This window comes from Hyperolius riggenbachi, chromosome 8 (assembly GCF_040937935.1).
Source record: "Hyperolius riggenbachi isolate aHypRig1 chromosome 8, aHypRig1.pri, whole genome shotgun sequence".
Classification (NCBI taxonomy): Eukaryota; Metazoa; Chordata; class Amphibia; order Anura; family Hyperoliidae; genus Hyperolius; species Hyperolius riggenbachi.
In genome coordinates this window covers 101,169,016-101,194,237 of record NC_090653.1, presented here as the reverse complement: position 1 = coordinate 101,194,237, position 25,222 = coordinate 101,169,016, and the positions used below count along the sequence as shown (strand labels likewise).

The 25,222-nt window shown below is 45.3% G+C and overlaps 1 long non-coding RNA gene across 1 annotated transcript in view; it reads left to right on the top strand.

Moving 5' to 3' along the window:
* Positions 1-6,024, top strand: part of LOC137529048 (uncharacterized) — a 65,576-nt gene extending 59,552 nt beyond the window's left edge. Inside the window, exon 3 of the long non-coding RNA XR_011023564.1 lies at positions 3,773-6,024. This is a non-coding gene — a long non-coding RNA (uncharacterized lncRNA). The remainder of the gene's footprint in view (positions 1-3,772) is intronic.
* The last annotated feature ends 19,198 nt before the right edge of the window (positions 6,025-25,222 follow it).

The following is a 25,222-nucleotide window of genomic DNA, read 5'->3' as shown; positions in this document are numbered from 1 at the left end:
AACAAATACTCAATCTGAAGTATGGCTGCAGTGGTCAGTCTGGCCAGAGCTTACTGTTATGAACCTCACAGACAGCAGAGCTGGTGACCACTCTGTGCAGCACATACAGGAGATGAGACAGCAAGTATCAAGCAATAGTGTTTATTCAGCAAGTGCAAAAATATATACAACAGTGAATAATAATGCCACATACACACCACACAGGCTAATACTATCAGTGACAGGACTATATACACTATATACAGATCCGAGAATGCAGTACTAAATCGTAATCGAGGGAAAGTCAAGACAAGCATAAAATCACAAACTAGGAGAGCAATACAGTACAAAATCAGAATCCAGAGACGAGGTAAATAACAGGCAAGAGGTCAGACCGGGAAATCAGGAACAAGCAATGGGACCAGGAGTTCAGGCAGCTAGCAGCAAGCAGAGGCCTATAGAAACTGAAGCTCTGGCAAAGTCTGTAGCAGGGTGGAGTCTTTAAATAGGCTTACTGCAGCTGGCTGCATAACTGCAGAGAAAGTCCTGCTGAGGACATCTAGTGGTTAGTGTTGGATATGCCAGACAGTCCAAGATGCCATCCACAGGTAGGACATGGAATTGCAGGTTTCCTAACAAGGACTTAGGAGTACTCATCGACAACAAGTTAAATAATCGTACTCAATGCCAAGCCGCTGCAGCTAAAGTTAACAAAATTTTGGGATGCATTAAAAGGAAAATAAAAACTCGAGATGCTAGCATAATATTGCCCCTGTTTAACTCTCTAGTAAGGCCACATCTGGAATATGGAATTCAGTTCTGGGCACCACATTACAAAAAAGATATTGCAGTTTTAGAGCAGGTGCAGAGACGAGCAACAAAATTGATACGTGGGATGGAAGGTCTCGCTTACCAAGAAAGGTTAGATAAACTGGGTTTATTTAGTCTAGAGAAAAGACGCCTTAGAGGAGATCTAATTAACATGTATAAATACATCAGAGGGCAATATAATAGCTTGGCGGATGAGCTTTTTGTCCCTAGGCCTTCTCAAAGGACTAGAGGACATGATCTGCGCATGGAGGAAAAATGTTTTTAGCCATTTATTTAGGAAAGGGTTCTTTACAGTAAGAGTGATTAAGATGTGGAATGCATTGCCCCAGGAAGTCGTTATGGCAAACTCTATACCTGCATTTAAAGGGGGCTTAGATGCTTTCCTTGCGTTGAAAGACGTCCATGGCTACAATTACTAGGTAATGCCTAATGATGTTGATCCAGGGATTTTTATCTGATTGCCATCTGGAGTCGGGAAGGAATTTTTCCATTTTGGGGCTAATTGGACCATGCCTTGTAAGGGTTTTTTCGTCTTCCTCTGGATCAACAGGGATATGTGAGGGAGCAGGCTGGAGTTGTACTTTGTACTGGTTGAACTCGATGGACGGAAGTCTTTTTTCAACCATAATAACTATGTAACTATGTTTCACAGGCGTAACCCTGATTGATGTAGCAGTTGCAGATCAGTGTAACACAGAGGTGCTTAGTGTTACACTGATCTGCAGCTGTTGTATACTACATTTTTTTACTGCCTAATGAAGCAGGGTTACGCCTGTGAAATGCGTTGCACAATTTCTTGGAGTGTATAAATAAAACTTTTCACTGTTGAAATCGACAGTTTGTTTGTCTGCTTTAGGAGGTAAGTCCACCACTACCTTCTCTTTATGCTTTTAAAATGTTTTATTGGATTTTTTTCTTTTGGCGCCTCTGTTCCCTTCATACAATTAAAATAATTTTAAAATGCATATGAGCGTTATGGCAGGTTTAAAACGATGTATGCTAAGTTATACTTAAGTGCCTATACTACTATGGTATACACTGTTATACAGTGTGATTTACACAGAGGCTCTCTAACATTACTCTAACTGTTATACCATCAAAACATTTTAAAATAAAAGAATCTTTAAAAAAAAAATTGTACTTTAGCTGAATGCAATATTTTTGTTACGTCAGACTCAGATGTCAGATGTATTGCAGTATTAGCAGGTATCGTGTATCTGAATCACCTGATCTGAAGCCTGGATAAATATTGCTCTGCAGTCACCTTGTCCTGGACACACACACTCATTGAATACACTTGCTAGCCAAGCATATTCTGCGTAGAGCAGAAACAATTCCTGCCTCTCTAACAGTATTAAATCCAGGCTATCCAGCATAATTATTTGTGTCTCCAAGATATACCTTCTATGGGTTTACTTTCCATTTGATTTAGACGGTGTCTAGCTGGGCACTGTGCCCTCAGCAATCTAGAACAATGCAGGTACATTGATTCCATTACCATCTATTTATAGACGCTAACGCACATGGCAAAATGATGACGTGTTCCAAGGTCATAAGGAACAAACTCTGAGTCCTCTAACTGGCCATTCTTCAGCATTTTACAATGAATAACACAGATGCATCACTGCCATAGTCCCTGGTCTTGTGGAATAGTCATTTTTTTTCTAAAAAAAAATCAGAAAGCAGTGCATTTTAATATGAAGTTGATTGTGCCTAAATATGATCTAATTTAGAACAGGCAAATGCCTGTTACATTTTGTAGCGTCAGAAGATGTTGAGGCCGGTTTCACATCAGACACCAGCGTTATAGGTGCGGTGCGATCGGAGGATTGCATTGCACTGCAACGGCAAAAAAAGGGTTTGGAGATTACCGCGGCAATGCGCTTTCATTTCACTTCTTGCTGCAAGCCAAGGTATAAGTGAGGCTTTCCAGCGCTCACTTCCTGTGGCCGAAAAACGAATTGCACGTAAGTGTGTTGAAAAAATACGCTTCTGTGCATACACACCGTGATGTGAAAAATTTTAATATACATGTGTCACTAGTGACTTACATGATTACCGGTTGCTGCGAATGTTGCTCGATAACGTGCTGTTGCTTTTCTGTGAAGTGTGATGCTTCCCGTGCATTGCACCGCATCAGGTATGAAATTTCCCATTTATTTTCATTGCTTTAGCGTCACCATGTGGTAAAAAGGGTAACACAACACAATGAAAATGCCCTAGTGTGAAAGGGGCCTCAAGGAAATCTAACCCCTAACACACATGCATTTTCTTCACAGGTAATTTTAACCATCTATTTTAAAATATTTGGATTTTAGACTGCAGCTAGCAATGATTTTTTAAAAACTTAGTTTTGATCCCCTATGTGTCATGTCTGTGGGATGCAAAGAAGGTGTTCAACAGGGTCCATTAGTTCTTTCTGGAAGCCTGTAAAAAAAGTTGACTTTGCTATACGCCTTATGTATGGAGCATTTATCAGTAGCACGTTAGGCAGAACACTGCAATTCAGGCTATAACTCATGGCTCCCAACACTTTAAAGGGACCCTGGGCAGTAGAAATAAATGAAATCGGTATTTACCTGGGGCTTCTTCCAGCCCACCATAGACCGCAAGGTGCCCCGGCATCCTACTGGCTCCTCTCCAGGTCCCGCTGCAGACTTCATTACCGGCGACAACGGGGCCGAGTGTCGGCCTGACACTTCCTGAACAGTGACGCTACGCGTCATCATGAGGGCCGCTACACATCATCACGGAGTGACAATCCTGCACATGCGCGGTTTTCTATCTTTAAACCTTGCATGCGCAGGACTGTCACGCCGGCCACCTTGCTAAAAAAAATGTACTTGAACTACAACCGTCCAAAATATGTATGGCACACCTGACAGTGTTTTCATTCTTTTTTTTATTTTTTTTTGCCATTACTCCATGTAGTTTACATGTTATTTTTTTTTTTTTTTCACAGATTCCACACACTGTTAAGAAGTGGAAGTCAATAGCACTAACCCCATGTTGGCAAGACAATGGATTGGAAACTTTAAAATAATCTCACTAAGGATTTCTGGGTCATATTTTTACAATTATAAAGGCTTTTTTGGGTGGGTCTGGTGAATGCAAGGTGTCAATACCTAATACTTAATGCTAGTAAAAAAAAGGATCTCCCATGGGGGTGGTATACAGAGCATACCGAATTTGACAATCATCCAAAGAACAACATCCATAACCTTCTCACAAATGGTGACATAGCAATGGACTAAACTTTGTTTGCTGCAGATGAGGATTTGCACTTAGAGAGCATGAGATAAAACCATTCCCAAAGAGGGTAGCAAATGAGGAAAGTAAAATCCTCAACTACAGATCGACTTATGCCAAACATGTCTTAGAGAATGCCTTTCACATTCACTTGCAAGGATTTTGCATTCTCCAGACTTAGTGACTTGTCCTTGGAGAAGGTAGACACTATAAAGCTTGCTTGTTGTGTCCGACAAAACTTTTTAATGGAACTGCATACGGGATGCAGGGGATAAAGGATTTCCATCTTACTGGAGGAGGATTTGAACTGTTTCATCATTACATCTACTGTAAATTATGGCAAGCAGAGCCTCTAGGTCTCACAGATCAACAATTTGCCGTATGCAAATTCAAGTTCAAGAAAACTGGGAACAGCATGTTCAGTATTTCCTGGGTATTGGCAGCGTGTCTTGGTAAAATGAGATGATAGTTAGACCTTCCCATTATGGGCTGTATACTGTTCTTTATTTCTGATTTGTTTATGATCTAGTCATTGACTAAAAACTGCTACTCTGTGGTGCAGTAAATATTTAAATATTCACTAAACAGTCATTTAAATCATATACTTTACTGAAATTATATAGACGATATTATAAAAGAAACAAATGTAACAAAAGGTTCATAAAGTACAATGCAGCATCTATAGAAGTGTGTTAATGTGTCAAATGCTCAGAACAGCCCACAGGTAATCCAGCGATGTTAGCCGCTTGCCCGTTCTGCCACCTTGCCTACAAACGAGAGTGTCTCACTAAATAGCAAGCTTTGCAAAGGTTCAAACGTTATTGTCTATACTGGACATTGTTATATTGTTATATTGCTGATTGTAGATGTGTAGTTGTGCTGTTCCAAAAGTTCACTCGAATTGCTGGGATTCCATTTATTTTGAACAGAACTTCACCGATTATTTCTTTTGCAGCAGTTCTCCATTTTTTTGGGATGTGTGCCTCAGCTTTATTGCCTAATTCTATATTGCTTATCTTAAATATGTTTTGATATAGTTTGTCACTGTGTTCAGTTAGGGTTGTTTTGGTGTTGTTTGTTGGTTACTTCTTCATGCATGCAGTTTTCTTATTCCTATATATAGAAATTATTTTTAGTACATTTTTTCACTGTAATCTGGTGTCTGGTCTTTGTATATTGCTGCAAAGGTTGTCATCTGCTATTGTCTGTGCAAGCCATGGCAAGGGTGAAATGAAGGTAAATTCATAGTTGACTAATGCTCCTGCAAAAATGCAAATAAAAAAACAAACAAAAAATGACTATACATAAAACTGTTGTGAGCATACTATTTAATACTTTTCCTGGGGTTCCCAGTCTTCTACACTGTAACCATTGAGTGGGCAGCTGCTGTGAAGCAGAGGTCGGTTCCACCTTCTTTGCTTGGCACAACATATTACAGTGTAAGCCAACAAATTCTGGCGCTTAATCTTCTTAAAAAAGCACAAAAACGTTACTTAATCCTCAGAATGCCACAAGAGGTAAAAACTGGTAGAAACCACCACCTCATCCCACACAAGTGCAGACTCACCAGATGCACAGACAGATATCACTGTCATCAAACACATGTGGGCTGTAGCCCTCTGTTCTCATTGGTTAATCGCAGATCTCTCCTCCAGATGATTCAAAGTTATCCATATACATGCAAAGAAACGCCTCAAATTGTGTAATATCATTTTAAAACACAAATTTATTCCACTAAAAACAACATTCGCATCAGCACTCAATTTTTATAAATGTATGTCCAAACAAGGAGCATACAAAAGAGCAGGTGAGTTGAAGTGCACTTGCAGTTCCTGCGTGCACAAGGGAAAATCCATCTGCATCCTCTCCACTGCCCATGATCCTCTCTGTCTCGTGTATCAGCTCCCACTGGAAGCTGATACATGTTTCGCCGTTTTCAGGGGTCACAACACAATTGGAATAATATCTGTCATTTATTGCATTTAGATGTACACTTCTTTTCTATGAAACTTTGAAATAAATTTTCTCAAAAAATATAAGGTCTTTTTGAACATTTTTGTAGCCACTGCCCCCCTCCACATACCCTGAAGTGTGCGCCTGGAGGCAAAGCATCCGAGGAAGTGATGTAGGTGCGGTGTTGGGCTCCACTGTGGAGCGCGTACGCATTTCCGCCTTCCGCATGGGGAAGGTGAGAGGGGGCGGGCCGGATGGGTGGAGTAAGGCACGGCGTCTTCCTCTAAGGCCCGGGTCACATTAGCGTTCGCTGTCCGGATTCGCCTGATCGGATCCGGACCGTATACTGTACAAACGGAACAGACGTTCCGCAAAGCAATGCAAAGTCTATGCGGCCGTTCACACGCGTCCATTCCGTACGGAACGGAGCCGGATCGGATCCGGACTCCGGACACTTTTCTAACATGCTCTATTTTTGGGTCCGGATCATTCGGCTGACGCACCCGGACCGGAGGCTGACTGCACCATCCGTGCATAGAAATCAATGGGAAACAGAAAGCACAGAACACACTATCTATAAAAACCTGACGTTCTACCCCACTTCTTATGTGTTTTCTAGCGGCCATTTTGGATGGGGACACATGGGCCCAGCATTTCTGGAGTGGAGCAGCAGTGACTTTGTGCTGGAGCTGTTTGGCAGTATATGTTGGACGTGGAGGTGAGGCCCTACACAGCGGAGGAACTGATTCTACATGTGCACCTTCAGCTGACCTCCCAGACCCCAACAATATTTATATAGTTTGCATCTCTTTTACCAAATGGATCCGGATCGCAGCCGTATTAATACGTATGCAAACGGATCGGATCCGAACCGTACGGTTCCGATCCGGATCCGATCCGGTCCGGTCATCCGGTTTGTTCTTTACAGAAACGCAAGTGTGAACGGGGCCTTAACGCCGAGCTGAGGGAATGGTGGTGAGCTTCTCCCCGTCATGGAGTCCTGTCTATGAAAAAGCGCTGTTTAGCGTCAAACAATTGTCGACTTACCATCTACTCTGTCTACTGTCAGCTACAATGGAGCGGTGATGTATCAATGATTTACCATCTGCAAATGTCTGTTTGTTTAACACTCCTGGAATAAATGAAGCTTCCTTATCTGGTGCCCACAAAGTTTTCCTTGTTGATGCAAAGTTTTGAATGACCTTTTATCGTGGAGGCACAGCAATAGAAGCACATCTGGTAGAGCGACTTAGGTTATTCCAGCAGTGATACACTGTGTGCGAGGTACTCTTCTGGCTCTTGTGATTTTTGACATACCCTGAAACGTTGGTGATTCTAGCACGTATGGAGGCTTTGCTATTAACCGCTACGTTCGGTGGCTATTTGCCTGCTATTGAAGTCTATGGGGGTTCTCGGATTTGCAAAATTTTGCGGAGATTCGCATTCGAAATATGCGAACCCAAAATTTGATATTCGGACCATCACTAGTTCTGATATCTACATATTTATAGGTGTATTATCAGCCAGTTTTCTCTTCTATTTAAATATTAGTAGTACTTGTTTGGGAAATCCTTCACACACATAATCCTCTTGAATTCAATATAATGTAATAGTATTGGTTCAATATATTCCAGACAAGCATGTTATACTGAATTGAAGTGGAACCACAAGTCCACATATCTTCTGCAGAAGCACAGTGTAGTGCAGATAAAGTTCACAATATGGTGGATACTGCACCATGAGGCTGGTAACCTTGCCAAATGCTTGAATAGTCCTGCTCTGCTATTTTGGATGTGCCTTATGCTGTGTAACTCGGCCAGGCTAGGCAAGCTGCTGATCTAGCATTAGAGGAAAGAGAGAGCAGCTCAGGGCACACATTGCAGCAGACATCACCTCCAGGGCTACCGGCTGCTGAGCACATGGTCTGTGCATGATCATCACTCAGCAAAAAAAACACTCCCTCTACCTGCTGACTGCAAGAAAGAGGCATGCGATGAATATTACATCAGGATTATGCTCACCTCACTTGCCAGCTATTTATGCTGTGAATGTGAAACATTCCAAATACTGCTAAACGCATTCTGTCCTGCACCACTGTACAGCTTCCAATACTTGCGGATAACCAACTGAAACACACCCAAGCAGAGATGGATTAACCTCCCCGGCGTTTCATTTCCCTGCAATTTTTTATACAAATAGTGATACATTTTTTTTAAAGGACTTACAAGGCGAAGAAGGCAAAAAAAGTTAAATACCTATTCCGTTTTATGACCCTTGCAGGTATGAAACCTGCGCAGCCGCGGCCGGACCTGGCGGTCATCTTTAGTGGGGAAGCTGAGCCTGGGCATTGCAAAGCAAACGCGGCGGAATGAAAGGGGGGATGTGGATGGTGTCCCGTAAGGGTCATAAAACGGAATAGGTTTTTAACTTTTTTTTACCTTCTTCGCCTCGTAAGTCCTTTAAGCGTTCCTTTATATTGTAAGCATTTTTGTGTACTACTTACAAGTTGTGGTCTTGCATGCTGCGTACGTTAAAAAAGGGCGTCGGAAAAAAAGGGCGCAGGGTTTTAAACGATGAATAACGTTTAAAAAAATTGTGCTATATTTCGTTTAAAAATAATGTTTTAGAAGTTATAAATCATTAAATAATGTATATGATCGGCAATTGTAAAAACGTTAATCATCCCTGTTTAAAAAGTGAAATGTATAATAACGTTTTATAAAAGATTAATAAGAATTTTACTAAAGGTATACCTAACCCTACTCTCATACAGAACCCTCCCTGTACCTAACCCCTAGACCCCCCTGGTGGTGCCTAAACCTAAGACCCCCAGGTGGTGCCTAACCCTAAGACCCCAGGTGGTGCCTAACCCTAAGACCCCCCAGGTGGTGCCTAACCCTAAGACCCCCCTGGTGGTGCCTAAACCTAAGACCCCCCTGGTGGTGCCTAACCCTAAGACCCCTCAGGTGGTGCCTAACCCTAAGACCCCCCCAGGTGGTGCCTAACCATAAGACCCCCCAGGTGGTGCCTACACCTAAGACCAGGAGGGGTGGTGCCTAACCCTAAGACCCCCCCTGGTGGTGCCTAAACCTAAGACCCCCTTGTGATAAGCATTAATAACGTTTGAAAAAAATATTGTGCTGTTTTTCATTTAAAAATAATGTTTTAAAAAAGATTGTACTGTTTTTCGTTTAAAAATAATGTTTAAATAATTATAAATCATTAAATAATGTGTAATCATGAGAAGCAGTTAGAAAACATTAAAAGTCTCCGGGCGCCGCTTGTAAAACGTTATTTTTCTCCGGCGCCCTTTTTTCCTGTTGGGCGCCCATTAAACGATATTTATTATGGGAGTGAATGGCGGTGCCCTGTTTGTCCACTTACCTCAGGCACCCAAATTTACTGTTTCCTTGCATGGTGTCTGCAAGGATGCACACAATAACAGATTAAAAAAAAAATATTTTACATTTTTATTAAAAATATATTTTTTTACTTTAGTAATTGCTGCCAAGGGCAGTAGTGCTGCGCATAGCTTTTTTTTTTTTTATTACGCTTATAATTTTTATATTGGATCCAATACATATGTTTGTATTTAATCCAATACAAAAAATGAATTTGCCACCTGATGTGATGACTCTGAGTGCGCCCAACACCAGAGGAAACACACAGAATCATCAAAGGGACACACTGGGGGTCGTGATTGCCAGGGACAGGAAGCGGACGAAGTAGGAAGAAAAGGAGACCGCCACCGGAGATCCCCTCAAAGAAGACAGGAATACGCATGCAGGAAAATCGTGAGGTACCAGCGAGGGATCCCACACGCCATCGATGCTGCTGGTGAGTAATTGTAATATCTGGATGAGCCTGAATCGTCTTTACGGATTCCAGCTATTTTTTTTAGGACAAGTCAGGCTCGTCCTTAACACTAGGAAGGTTAAGATGTAATGGGGCCCTAGGCAAGGTAGGAGATTTGGGGCTCCTTGTGGTCTTTTTGGTAAGCTAAAGTGAAGAGAGGTCAGAGAAGGTGGCAGGTGGGCCCCTTGACACCCACTAGGCCCCAGACACCTGCCTAGGTTGCCTGGCGGATGATCCTGCTCTACATCCAAGCAGCCCCGGGCTGCCCATGATACGGGGTGGGGCAAGTTCCTCAGGTGGCAGAAGTGGGGAGGGGCGCCCGTCTGGCAGTGGGTGGTGGGGCCGCTGAGCTGGAGGGGTAGTAGCCAGGAAGGGGGGCAGTGGGCACAGCAGTGGGAAAGGGGTCGGACCCCCATCACCTGGGTCCCCCCAGTCTGTGCTCCCCCTCCAGCTATTATCGCAGTGTACAAGTAGGCAGCGGGCAGGAAAGCGATGACTCACCTCCTTCCGCGCTCCAGCGCTATGTTCCACGGCTCGTCACTTCCTGCAATGCTGTCCACTGAACGGTGGAACGCACTCTGGAATGCGGAAGGAGGTGAGTCATCGCTTCCCCTCCCGCAGCCTACTTGTACACTGCGGTAATAGCTGGAGGGGGAGACCGGACGGGGGGACCCAGGTGAGGGAGGGGAGGTCCAACCCCTCTCCCCGCCACTGTGCCTGCTACCCCCCTTCCTGCCTGCTACCCCCTCCAGGCTGCCTATACTATCTATGGGGGGGGATCTTCACAAGTTTGCCTCAGGCGGCAAAATGTCTAGAACCGGCCATAGAGTTAACTTTCCACACACAGTACAATCAGAAAGTGTTTACACCCTTTCAGGTCCCTTTATTTTTTTAAAAGTTCTTTATTTAGGTAAAAGGGATCCAATTGTAAACCCGGATAGAGGGGATTATTAAAATGACCAATTTTTCCTTTACAATATTGAGAAATAGTACCAAAATAAGTATTTTTCTCCTTCCAGTCTACACTTTTTATTTTTCCGTACCACTACTTATTACTTTCTGAACACTCTGAGAAGTTTTTGCGCTCCACTCATTATATGGCAATCTCTCTCTGGTATAAAACACTCATTTACACCTCGTTCACATTATGAAATGTAGATGGTCGTGCATTTGGACCACAATAGATGCGTTGCATGCAATCTGTGTTACCATTTGTTGCGCTGCTCATGCATGCAGCGGTTCATTATCACAACGCACTGCTGCACAGTGCAATAGTGTGACAGTGCAGTCTATGCATTTCTAATGTTCTTGCATATTGCACACTATACACAATGCCAATTTGTGCACAGCAACACATATGGAGGTTGATTCACTCTAACAAATAGCGTGCCTTATCAGAGTTAACATGCCTTATTATCCCCTCACTTTGATTGGCCCAATAGGCTGCCTGTCAAGTTTCCTGTCAAGAGACAGGCAGCCTGTTGGGCCAATCAAAGTGCGGAGATAATGTCCTTTAACCTTCCTGGCGGTAAGCCCGAGCTGAGCTCGGGCTATGCCGCGCAGGAAGATATCTCAGCCCCTGATGGAGCGATTTGCTCCATTTAAAATGCTGTACGCGCAGCTAGCACTTTGCTAGCCGCGCGTACAGCTTGATCGCCGCCGCTCTGCGGCGATCGCCCGTACGCAGCGGCGCAAGAGGGCCCCCCCACCGCCAGAGCCCTGCGCTGCCCGGACCAATGAGTTCCGGGCAGTGCTATGGGCTGGATCGGAGGTGTCTGACGTCAGGACGTCGGCTGACGTCCATGACGTCATTCCGATCGTCGCCATGGCGACAGGAGAAGCCAAACAGGGGAGCGCGTTATATACGCGTTCCCCTGTTTGCTATTGATGCCGGCGACGATCGCACTAGAGGGACACATGCGCCCTCTAGTGGTGTTTCATGTAGCTACCACTCTGGTAGCTTTACATGAAACACAAAAAAAAAAATTTAAAAAAAAAGGATTTTTGCCATTTTGGCAAAAAAAATTAACCGCCAGGAGGGTTAAAGTGATTGGACCCGCAGGGGCTCAGGGCAGGACAAGTGGAGCTCTCGTCATTGCCAATTAGCAGGCATAAGTTTGTAGCTCTCGCTATGCTACTCTGATAAGGCACGTTAACGCGGACAAGGCACATTAACTCTGATAAGGCACGTTGACTCTGATAAGGCGTGCTATTTGTCTTTGTGAATCAAGCCCATTTTGTGAATGAAGCCAAGCTCATTAATAAAAGTGCGAAAATATGATTCACCTCTTTTTTTCTGCACTTTTCAAAATCTGTGCACCAGGTTTCTTTCACCCCTTATTTATAAAAGAGCCAACAGTCATTTTTCTTGGGTTGTTGAGCTAGGCATATAATGTAGAGAAAAGAAGCTTAACTGAAATGGATTGAAGATTAAAAAAAAACAAAAAAAAAAAACAAATTGAACAAGTTGTGTAAAAGTGGAGAACAGGAGCCTCCTTACAGATCTGTATTGTGGGGGCAACAGAGAGGAAAGCACAAAGCAACAGTTCTGGCAAGTAAAAAAAAAAAACACAAAAAAACACCTATAAATTTCAAATCGACAAGTATTAAAGAGTATCTGTGAGGTTGTAATGAGCTCACCACCAGTGTGAAGCTGACAGCAGGCTTGTCAGAGAAAATCCATTTCTCAAAGCGAGAAAAGTTCTGCAGTCAATGGAAATCCAGCTGAAAAGGCGAAATCCCTCTCACTCAGTGAAGGCCTTATTAAAGGAGTCATCAGGCAAAACCCTCTCTCCCTCCGCTCTACTTACTCGAGGATTCCTCCAGCCCCTTGCAGCTGACATGTCCCACGCCGCAGCTCCGCTCTCAGCCGCCGGCCTGGGGTCCCCGCTGGTGCAGAGTCTGACCTCCTCTAGTGCGCCTGTGCGAGCGTCACTGTCAATGAAGCCCACGTTGTCTGCGGTGTACTGCGCAGGCGCATTAGTTCTGTGCCTGTGCAGTACACCATGGACAACATGGGCTTGATTGACAGCGGTGCTCGAGCAGTCGCAATAGAGACGACCCCGAGGTCGCCCTCTGCACCGGCGGGGACCTTGGGCCGGCGGTTGAGCGCGGAGCTGCGGCGTGGGGCATGTCAGCTGCAAGAGGCTGGAGGAAGCCCCAAGTAAGTAGAGCGGGGGGGAGAGGATTTTTTTTGCCTGATGACTCCTTTAAAAATGTACAGAAGACCAGGATCCAGCCACTGGTCACAATCTTACGGAGAGGACATCAGCGGCCTGGAGAACAGCAGAACTTCGGCATGGGACTTCATACACTTTTTAGGGGGCTGGAAGAATCCCTAGGTGAGTAAAATTTTTCTTTCTTAGGTCGCCTCATGCATCCATTATATTGCAGTGGGAAGGCACTTGCTGGCCAGCAGACAGACATATTGTGAAAGGAGCCTTTTACTGCTACACTATGCTACTCATTCAAGTAGGTACTCATGAAAATTCCCATAGTTGTAAACTACGCATCTTTGCCAAACTGCTCTGCTGAACATTGTTCATTGCTCATTAATGATACACTCTAGTTATACAAGGCTGTCAACATCTGATTTCTGGAGCAAGATCCCCAGCTTACAGGGTAACCTTTAAAATAGTAATGTTACTTCTGTGTATATGAAACATTAATCAGCTTTTTGGCATTGTTAGGGAAAACAAGCCACTTTGGATAGATGTGAGGAAGCCGGTAACATCAAAGCTAATTTAGCAAAAACGATTCTCTCACTAATTATGAAAGGAATCACACTACACTAAATATACAGGATAAAATATTAACCACCAAAAAATGATGCCACGGTTTGGCTGGTTGTTGAAGATGCCCTGTAGTGACATATAGTAGAATACAGTCAATTTTTCAGGATACCCACTTTTATGGTAATATTCCTGGTTTTAGTAACAGCACTTTCAAGTGTGTCTTTATATTGCGGTCTATTGGTATGTAGCCCCGCCCTCCCAGTGATGCTTAGACTAGGCTGTTTAGCTATGCAGACTTCTCCACCCAGAGCATTCTGGGACACCAGGCATTATTTCCACTGTAATAATTAATTACTGGAAACAAGTATCACCCACAAAAAGCCTTAAGGCGCGTACGCACACCTGATCTCTTTAAACGACGGGTCGTCAGACCCGACCACGGGGCAGCCGTTCTGCCGACAGTTTCCCAGTGTGTACAGTCTGTCGGCAGGCTGATTGGTTTTGACTGATACACTCGGATACCACCTTTATTCTTTGAGCATCTCTTACCATACCATATGAAATGAAAGTTCCTTTTTAAAATGTACCTGAGCCGAAGCTTGGGTACAAAATCAGATACTTATATTGTTTAGGCTTTCCTCACTACTCTGTTGTCCCCTGAGCGCTGCGCCCTGGAAATTCAGCGACAATCCATTGTTGATAATTACAACAATGACGCAACTCCTCTCCCTGAAACATGGCCGCGCAGTAGCCACGTGAGCCTGCCGCGCATGTGCAGTAAGCTGGAGCCACAGGCTCTGTGCTACTGTGCATGCAAGGGTAGGCTCACGTGGCTACTACACGGCCATGCTTCAGGAAGAGGAGTTGCGTGGTCCTGATGTGGAGGGGGGCCCCCCTCACCAACAGGGGACAACTGAGAAGCGAGGGAAGCCTCAATAGGATCCTGAGGCTTCCCTCTCTTAAGGTATGTATCTGATTTTGATCTCGAGCTTCGGTTCAGTAAACTTTTGCAATTTTAAAATGAACCTGAACCGAGTAAAATTATTTAATATAAACACATGATGTACCTCACAATGTAATAGAAGGTGCGCTGGACTTAATAAATACAGATTCTTAAAAATAAAATTAAATAGCTTTTATTTTGATAAATTTGAATTAGTGCATTTGATGTCAATGAGTTTACGTTTGTTTCGTACTATAGCTCACACTCATGTGTATGATCATCCATGCATACATACATCCAAACATACGGAGAGCGTGCTGGTCCCCCTTAAAATATAGGTATATCCTATATATAAAAAAAAAAGTACGCTACGCATATACTACTTGCGATGGGATATGGTAAGGAATCCCCACTATCTATAAACTTTGTACCAAGTATTGAGGAACCAACAAGCTACCAAGTGCCACGAAGTTTATATATATTTTTTTAATTCCCAACAGGGTTTTTTAGTTAGATTGTCCATGGCCTTTTTTTATATATAGGATATACCTATATTTTAAGGGGGACCAGCACGCTCTCCGTATGTTTGGATGTATGTATGCATGGATGATCATACACATGAGTGTGAGCTATAGTATGAAACAAACGTAAACTCATTGACATCAAATGCACTAATTCAAATTTATCAAAATAAAAGCTATTTAATTTTATTTTTAAGAATCTGTATTTATTAAGTCCAGCGCACCTTCTATTACATTGTGATTTTTATTTTTATCGAGGGCGTGTCAGGGGGAAACCGCACCTTGAAGGACTGCTGCAGGAGGAAGTTTTATTCCTAGAAACACCAGTGGGATTAATCAGAGTTAGGGCAGCGCCCTCCAGTGCGTTTATTATAACATGATGTACCTGCAAATGAATATTACCTACTTAACTAAGTGTATCAGTACCTCTCCGAACTTACTATTTTCTTTGTACAACGATCCCTTCCTTTTCTGACAAGATTTTGTCAGAACTGAAATATATCAGTTGCTGTCAGTTATATATCAGATGCTGTCAGTTATAACTGAAAGGACAACTGAAGGTAATGTCCACATTTCCTTATGGCTCAAGTGATATTACAGTTTAACAATGTGCTGACCCGGAAGCTGTTATGGGGTAATGGCCATTTTCAAAATGGAAGTTGGAGAATTCCATTGAACATAGTGGACAAACAGGAAGCAGTAAAGGAGAAAGAGATTGATGAGCAGGTTTGCTTTAAGGAAGATAATATTTGTCTTTACTTTTTTCTGATGCCAAATCTTGGCACACATTGTCATTTCCGTCTCTTTGTCCTGCCTCGTGACTTGCTAGGATTCGCTACTGAGTTCTGCAACCCTCTCTGTCTACTGACCTTGACGTGCTTCAGTTTTGGGCAATTTCCAAACTATTCTTTGGCATCCATTTGTGCTGCTTTTGTTACGTATCTTCTTCAAGGTCTTCTCACATTCCTCGTGGATAACTTTCTTTGGATTTTTCCACAGTTTTAGCTTGTGCACCTAAAACAGAAGATAATATATTTAAAGATCATATTTTAGAAGGTGTGTCACTGCTAAGCTCCTATTCCTTAGTCGCAGTTTAAAATTACACATGTGTATTTGATGGCCAGTTCTACAATCAGCATTAGAAATGGTCAGCAAGATGCAATAATTCTGGGTTGCAAGCAAAATTGTATGTGACTTGAAATTGTGCCAATCAGAATGATCAGGAAGTGCAAGTCCAAGCTGCAAACAATTTGTATTACATTTTCACTCAATGCAAAATTACTACCATATCAATTGCCATTCCTAATTAAAACCAGGCTTGATTGCTGAAGCAAATACAGGGCTCTCCTTTTGTTAAAGAGGAACTGTAAGGTGAAAGAAGGATTCTTTAAAATGCAGTAAGGGCTCATTTCCACAGGCAGTTGAACTGCGTGCTCAGCAAGCAGTTACCAAGCAGCAGTGAGCAGTTACCAGTCAGCAGTAAGCAGTTGTGAGGGTTTGAGAGGCTTTTTACTGCTTATCAACTGCTCATGGAAATGAGGCCTAAATGAGAGGGATTTAGGAGTACAGATAAGGAGAAGTGGCCAATAAATCTTCTTACGGGGAGGTGCTTTAAAAATGCCAAATGAGATTCTTGTAAGGTTTCCAAACATCACTACCCATGAGGCAATGCGTACAAGGGCTAATTAATATGCAGTCATGACCAACGTCATCTGGTGGGTGGGGCTTGCATCTTAAAGGGGAAAAACAAAGTTATCCTCATTCAATGCTAGGAAATACCTGGTTTTTCCCTATAAAGTGGTTGTGATCTACACACAGGTGGAGAGTAGTTTAGGACCTTACATTTCCTCTTTAAAGCTCCTCTTGTATAATCAGTTTGATTTTTCTACAGTGCACTCAGCGATTTTATTTGAATAATCTCATTTCAGCTCATCAACAGGGGTTTAGTAGAGAGGTTTTGTCTCAGCAACATGCTCAGCTTTTATGAAGTGGTGAATGCCCATTTATATGTTGGGAAAGCTATAGATGTAGTGTACTTGGACCTTGCAAAGGCTTTTGACACTGTTCCCCAGAATAGCCTTTTGCAGAACCTGAGGACATAGGGACTAGGAGAAAATGTGTGCAAGGGGATAGAGAACTAGTTAAAGGGAACCTAAACTGAGAGGGATATGGGTGTTTACTTTTAAACAATACCATTTGCTGGCAGTCCTGCTGATCTTTGACTGCAGTAGTGGCTGAATCACAGACCTGAAACAAGCATGCAGCTAATCCAGTCTGACTTCAGTCAGAGCACCTGATCTGCATGCTTGTTGAGGGGTTATGGCTAAAGGTATTAGAGACACAGGATCCACAGGAGAGTCAGGCAACTGGTATTATTTTTAAAAGGAAAAATCCATATCCTTCTCAGTTTAGGTTCCCTTTAAAGCAGTAGGATTAGCCATACTATGCCAGGGAAATAAAACACATATATAAGTAGATAAATACTTGATCTACTTACATAACACATGTATTGTACTGTCCACGTTTTGATTTCAGTGAATGTTATATATTAAATTAAGATAATTCTTTTCCTGGTGGGGGCCATGTCTTTTGCCCACAGTTTAGGCTAAAACCTGATGTAATTTCTGCCCTTTACTTTTTTCTTTTCTCCTCCAATCGCTGAGTCACCTCAGCCTTGCTTGTAAACACAAGTGAGCAGGGGATCCTGTTTCAAATAAGCAGATGGCAGGGAAATAAAGGGAAGAGGAGGAATATATTATAGATAAAAAGAACCCCCAGCATGCAACTGTTTGGCACTGACTACTAAAGGGCCAGTGCTCCTTAAGTATGTGATAATTCCAAATCATAACAGCAAAAAAAGTTTTGAAAGTTTTGAATGCAGGATTAGCATCCTTATAACTTAATACACTCAAACCAGTCGCTGTTGAAATCTGATTTTTATGGTGACACTCCCGCTGCTCTACTTCCCACCTTAGGGACATTTTACAACAGGATCTCAACATCATGGCTATGTGGGCAGACAGAGATGGCACATGAAATTTAAACACCGAGCACCTCTCATGGGCATGCCTTTAAGACAGACGACTTCTAACAAAGTCATGGTATGACACCTCTGAAGGAGCCTCTAGCAATGGCTATGCGTGTCACTTCCTCTTCCTGCTTTATTCAGTGATGCACTTCTCTACCTGAGAAGACAGGGGTGACCTGGAAGTTATAACATAGACGAGATGGCAGCCACAATTTTTTAATTGAAATTGAACGAAAACTATTTGGTTTAGAATGGCATGAAATGAAAGAGGAGAGCACAAGCTACAGAAAGGTATGCATCTTTAAGTACTTTGCAGTACTGGTCGGAGTCTTAAAGGCATGCCCATGAGAGGTGCTCGGAGTCCCTTTAATGTAGATAAATATAAGGTAATGCACCTTGGTTGTGCAAATTGGAAGAGCAACATAGAAGATAAATATCTTACAGATGGAAACATCAGACTTGGAGAAGGACTTGGGAATACTGGTTGATAATCGATGCTAAGCAGCAACTAAAGCAAATAAAATTCTGGGATGCATAAAATGGGAAATAAAATCACAAGCTACTATACTACTCCCTCTGTGTCTGTTAGGCCAGACAGTATCTGGAGTGTGGGATACAGTTTTGAGCACCACATTATAGGAGAGATATTGACATACTGGAACAGGTACAAAGACGGGCAACTAAACTAATCAGAGGGATGGGAGGTTTCACTTACCAAGAAAGGTTGAACAAACTTATCTGTAAAAAAAAAGACAGCTAAGGGGTGACCTAATTAACATGTAGAAATACAGGGCCACCTCTAGACTTTTTGCCGCCTAAGGCAAATTTAGAAAAAAAGGTTAATTGGCCGAAGCCTTGTTAGAGTGGGATATGTGAGGGTACAGAATATACCAAATGTTTAGTTATTTACTTATTTTTTTCTGGTTGGACTTGATGGGCGAATGTCTTTTTTCAATCAAACTTACTATGCAACTATGAAGCAATCTTAATGCTGCTCAGTGGCGGACACAGCCAGCAGTGGGCCCCTGTGCAAAATTGTAATTGTGGGCCCCCTATGACCTGCGGCGCGGCAAAATATGGGCGTGGCTACAACCTGCGGCGCGCTAAGCGCGCCGCGGCAAAAAATAGTGGATAGAACCTGCGTCGCGTAGCGCCGCGGCAAAAAATGGGCGTGGCAATGACCGGATGAGGGCGGAGCTAACTGTAACTTAAAGCGAACCCGGGGTGAGGGTTTATTTCCTTTTAAACAATACTAGTTGCCTGGCGGCCCTGCTGATCTATTTGGCTGCAGTAATAAACTGAATTACACCAGCAACAAGCATGCAGCTAATCTTCTCAGTTCTGACAATATTGTCAGAAACCCCTGACCTGCTGCATGCTTGTTCAGGGTCTATGGTTGAAAGAATAAGAGGCAGAGGACCAGCACGGCAGCCAGGCAACTGGTATTGCTTAAAAGGAGAGAAATATGGCAGCCTCAATATTATTCTCACCTCAGGTTCCCTTGAAAAGTGCAACGCAAAGACAGTGGGCCCAAGTTTTGGTGACCCTTTCCCCAGAAAATTCACATAATTGTGCAGGTTTTCTCAAGAAAATACACATATATGCCCAGAAAATACGTGCAATCATGTCGGCAGATATGCCCAGAAAATACGTGCAATCAAGTCGGCAGATATGCCCAGAAAATACGTGCAATCAAGTCGGCAGATATGCCCAGAAAATACATGCAATCAAGTCGGCAGATATGCCCAGAAAATACGTGCAAACAAGTCGGCAGATATGCCCAGAAAATACATGCAATCAAGTCGGCAGATATGCCCAGAAAATACGTGCAAACAAGTCGGCAGATATGCCCAGAAAATACGTGCAATCATGTCGGCAGATATGCCCAGAAAATACATGCAATCATGTGGCAGACCTGCCCAGAACATACACCTGCTAATATAAATAAAACAAAAACATTTACTCACCTGCAGCAGCAGACCTCCTGTCCCAGCCTCCATCCGGCGCGCAGCTCCCATGGGTGGTTGGGTGGATAGGTAGCCTAGTGGGTGGGTGAGTGGGTGGGTGGGTGGGTAGGTAGCCTGGTGGGTGGGTGGGTAACTAGCCCGGTAGGTAGGTAGGTAGCCCGGTGGGTGGGTAGGTAGGTAGCCTGGTGGGTGGGTTGGTAACTAGCCCGGTAGGTAGCCGGGTGGGTGGTTAGGTAGGTAGCCTGGTGGGTGGGTGGGTAGGTAGGTAGCCTGGTGGGTGGGTGGGTTGGTAACTAGCCCGGTAGGTAGCCGGGTGGGTGGTTAGGTAGGTAGCCGGGTGGGTGGTTAGGTAGGTAGCCGGGTGGGTGGTTAGGTAGGTAGGTAGCCGGGTGGGTGGTTAGGTAGGTAGGTAGCCGGGTGGGTAGGTAGCCGGGTGGGTGGTTAGGTAGTTGGGTGGGTGGTTAGGTAGGAAGCCTGGTGGGTGGGTAGGCAGCCGGGTGGGTAGGTAGCCGGGTGGGTGGTTAGGTAGTTGGGTGGGTGGTTAGGTAGGAAGCCTGGTGGGTGGGTAGGTAGCCGGGTGGGTAGGTAGGTAGGAAGCCTGGTGGGTGGTTAGGTAGTCGGGTGGGTAGGTAGGAAGCCTGGTGGGTGGGTAGGTAGGTAGCCGGGTGGGTAGGTGGTTAGGTAGCCGGGTGGGTAGCTATTCGGGTGGGGGGCCCGACTCCTATCCTCCCTCCCTCCCTTCCTTCCTCACCTCGGGGGGCCCCCTCCCGATATGCACGGCGGGAGAGCGAGCGGCAAATGCAGGAAGTCTTCAGGGCTCTCCAGGCATCCGCTAGAGGCCCAGCCGCTGAGTCTCCAATATGTCTCCAACTGGAGACATATTGGAGACTCAGCGGCTGGGCCTCTAGCGGATGCCTGGAGAGCCCTGAAGACTTCCTGCATTTGCCGCTCGCTCGCTCGCTCGCTCTCCCGCTCTCCCGCCGCGCATATCGGGAGGGGGGCCCCCCGAGGTGAGGGAGGGAGGGAGGATAGGAATCGGGGGGCCCCCCGGGGAATAAAATAATAAAAAAAAAATTAAAAAAAAAAATACTTAATGGGCCCCTGAAGAAAACGGAACTTCAGGGGCCCTCGTGCGGCGGCACGGCCTGCACGGCCGTATGTCCGCCACTGATGCTGCTAAAAAAACAACAACAACAAAAACAAGTTTGCAATGTGCACATCATTGGCCTTACAAAATTAATTTTTTTCTCCACAAGAGCCAGGATTGCAGAAAGGAATGACAGAAAGAGCACGGAGGGGTCCAGGAGAACATAATGAATAGAATGGTATGCTTTTTATTGTAAGAATTTTAGAGTACAGAGGTCTAAGGTCTAAGGTCTACCTTAACAACAAGCCCTGGTTCAATGGCAAGCTACGCCGGCTCCGCAAAATCAAGGAAGCAGCACACAAGTCATGCACAACAGAGGAATTCAAGGCAGCCAGATACACCCTTAAACGATAGCTCAGCGCCGCTATGAGGGACTACTCCAACAAGCTGGGCCTCAGCCTCAGGTCCAACAATTCATGGGAGGCAGTGGTGCTCAGCAGAGCTCGAATATTCGAGTAGCTCGAATATTCGAGCTCTTTTTTCAGCTATTCGAGCTCGAATACCGAGCTCGAATAGCTGCAGCTACTCGAATGGGCTATTCGAGTGAACTCGAATAGCCCATTTACTATTCGAGCTATTCGAGCTAACAGCGCTATTCGAGCTCGAATACCGAGCTCGAATAGCGTCATAGCCCAGATTGATGTCCTTAGAGCCAATCAGAGGGCTCCCAGGCCCTCTGACGGCAGCCAATCACAGAGGGGGACCCTGGCCAGCCCCTACCCTATAAATAGCGGCCGCCATGTTCCGTTTTTCCGTCCTTGCCTGACTTTGTACAGAGAGAGATCTGCTCCTTTGTGCTTTGGCTTAGCAAGAGCTTTATTGTGGTCAACTACCTAGCGTTTTTGCTCACATACACCTCCTATACACACCTATATTGTTGTTAGTTAGATAGACATTGTATTTTAGTTAGTAGCTTGTGTGTTACATAGAGACAGACACAGCTGCTGCAGGCAAGCTTACACTGCTTTAGGCCTCAGGGCCTTGCCTGTGTGGGCAGCTGTCCTCCTGTGACTGTCCTCTGTTAGTTTATTATACCAGTGTTTCTGCTGTCCTACCTTTACTACTGAGTGATTGTATTTTGTAGTAACTGTATTAGGACACTCACTGTCACTGTTTGTTCATAGCTCCTGCGTGTGTGCGTGCACAGTACACACACTCTATTTCCTTCTGATTACTATTGATTATTGTACTTACTAACTACTTACTACTAGGGACACTCAGTCACTGTTCATAGGCTAGCTCCTGCGCTGCGTGTGTGTGTGCGTGCACTGTCAGTACACACACTCTATTTCCTTCTGATTACTACTGATTATTGTAATTTCTAGTTGTACACTTACTTACTACTTACTACTAGGGACACTCAGTCACTGTTCATAGGCTAGCTCCTGCGTGTGTGTGTGTGCGTGCACTCAGTACACACACTCTATTTCCTTCTGATTACTATTGATTATTGTAATTTCTAGTTGTACACTTACTTACTACTTACTACTAGGGACACTCAGTCACTGTTCATAGGCTAGCTCCTGCGTGTGTGTGTGCGTGCACTGTCTGTACAGTACACACACTCTATTTCCTTCTGATTACTATTGATTATTGTAATTTCTAGTTGTACTTACTAGTAACTACTTACTACTAGGGACTACTAGGGACACTCAGTCACTGTTCATAGGCTAGCTCCTGCGCTGCGTGTGTGTGTGCGTGCACTGTCAGTACACACACTCTATTTCCTTCTGATTACTACTGATTATTGTAATTTCTAGTTGTACACTTACTTACTACTTACTACTAGGGACACTCAGTCACTGTTCATAGGCTAGCTCCTGCGTGTGTGTGTGTGTGTGTGCGTGCACTCAGTACACACACACACACTCTATTTCCTTCTACTTAATCTGATTACTACTGATTATTGTATTTTCTAGTTAGTGTACTAGGGGACACACTCACTGTTCACTGTTCACACTTATACTGATTACTGAATTATTGTATTAGTACTGTACTAGTAATCACTTAGCGATCTAATCACTTAGTGATTAGTGTCACCTCACCCACCAACCCACTCCATTAAAGTACCCCACTTTTTCACCCGCCCTTTTAAAAAAACTTTTTTGTTTACGCCCAAAACATCAAAGATGTCTGGAAGTGGCAGCCAGCGCGGTTTGGGCAAGGGGAAGGGCAGCAAGGGAATCAAGAGGAGAGGGAGCAGCATTGTGGCAAGCCGCGGCCGCGCCACCATGCACAGTTCCGCAGCAGCAGCAGCTGCGTCAGTGGCTAACATTCCTCCTATAGCCACTGGCCGTGGACGCCTTGGGCGCCGCCCAGCAGGAGCAACTCACGCTGCAGAGACACAGCAGCAGCAGCAGCGTGTAGTACCTGCTCCTATTTTCCTCCAGCCGGGTCGGAAACGTCCCATTGAGGAAAAGGATGCAGACACTGTGGTGCAACTGATGACGGAGGATGAGCAGCCCGCCATCAGCTCTGCATCCGAGGCCTCCACCCTCACCACCACCACCACCCCTGTTCGCAGCAGCCGCCCAGCAGGGCCTGGGGAGGAGGCCAGTTCACCGTCACAAGTTGGCGACCTGTCACTCAGCAGTATTTTTACCCCAGGCGCCATCAGGGTATTGTCTGCTGTTGTTGGCGATTTGGAGGAGGAGATGCTGATGGGCACTTTGGGGGATGAGGGATTGGACAGCAAGACTGTGGCGACAGTCAAGCAGCCCATCCATGCATCAGGAGAGGAGTTTGGGGGGTCATCATCCCAGCAGGACATGTTTCAGGAGGGGGAGGATGATGATGATGATGATGATGTGGTGACAGACAAAGACTGGGTGCCGCCACCACCAGCACCTGGGGATGTCATCATCAGCAGCTCTGAGGAGGAGGATGCGCTTGTGGGCCTTGCAAGGAGGCGCATCATTGCAAGCATTGGCAGCAGTAGGCAGGTCCCACAGCCTGCTGGTGTCTCAGGCTCAGCAGCAGCAGCAGCAGCATCTGCCAGTCCCACCACCAGCCGCACCCAAGCCCCCGCCCCAACCACCACAGGGAGACAGGCAGCAGCGGCTCCAGGCCGTAGGGGGTTGTTTTTGTCACCAATCTGGCGATTTTTCACCATGCCCACAGTGTACAGCAAGTACGCCACTTGCAACCACTGTCAGCGGAAGTTGAGCAGAGGTGCAGACCCCTTAAAGTTCAGCACCAGCTCGCTCATCAACCACCTTGCTGCGAAACATTTCCACCAGCATGAGGAGTTCCAGAGGCTGAAGGCATCTGGTGCTGGCAGTGGCACCACACCCATCACTGCACAGCCTTCAGCAGCAGCAGCAGCAACAGCAGCCACCCGCCCTCCTGCTCCTCCAGCAGCACCAGCAGGAGTGCGGAAACGCACTGCTCCTCCCCCTTCTGCAACTCCTGCCGCCGACACTGAGGCCTGTTCTGGCAGCCAGTCCTCAGTGGCCTCCTCTGCTGTGTCCGCTGATTCCCGTGCCAGCAAAAGGCCACGCCAGAGCCTTTTGAGCGAGTCCTTCCAGGGGGTGGTTAGGGCTCTGCCTCCCAGCAGCCGTCGTGTGCGTCAGCTGAACGGCTTGCTGGCACGAGCCATGTGCTCCCAACTCCTGCCGTACACGCTCGTGCAGGAGGGGAGCGACATGCGTGCACTGCTTGCTTGTGCAGCCCCAGACTGGCAGCTCCCCAGCAGACACTTTTTCGCCTGCAAGGCCATTCCTGCACTGCACCGCTTTGTGATGGCCAATGTGGAGCGAGGGCTGGAGCACGTGGTTGGTGAAAGGGTCCATGTCACCATGGACTCCTGGAGCAGCCGCTTCGGGACAGGCCGCTACCTGTCCTTCACTGTCCACTGGGTCAGCTTGGTGGAAGGGGGTGAGGATGGGAGAGCAGCAGCGGGCACAGCAGCAGCAGCAACACAGTGGGTGGTGCCACCCCGCAGGGTCAGGGGAACTGCAGCAGGTTCCTCCGATCCTCTGCCATCCTCCGGCACACCTGGCCAAACCCCCCGCCT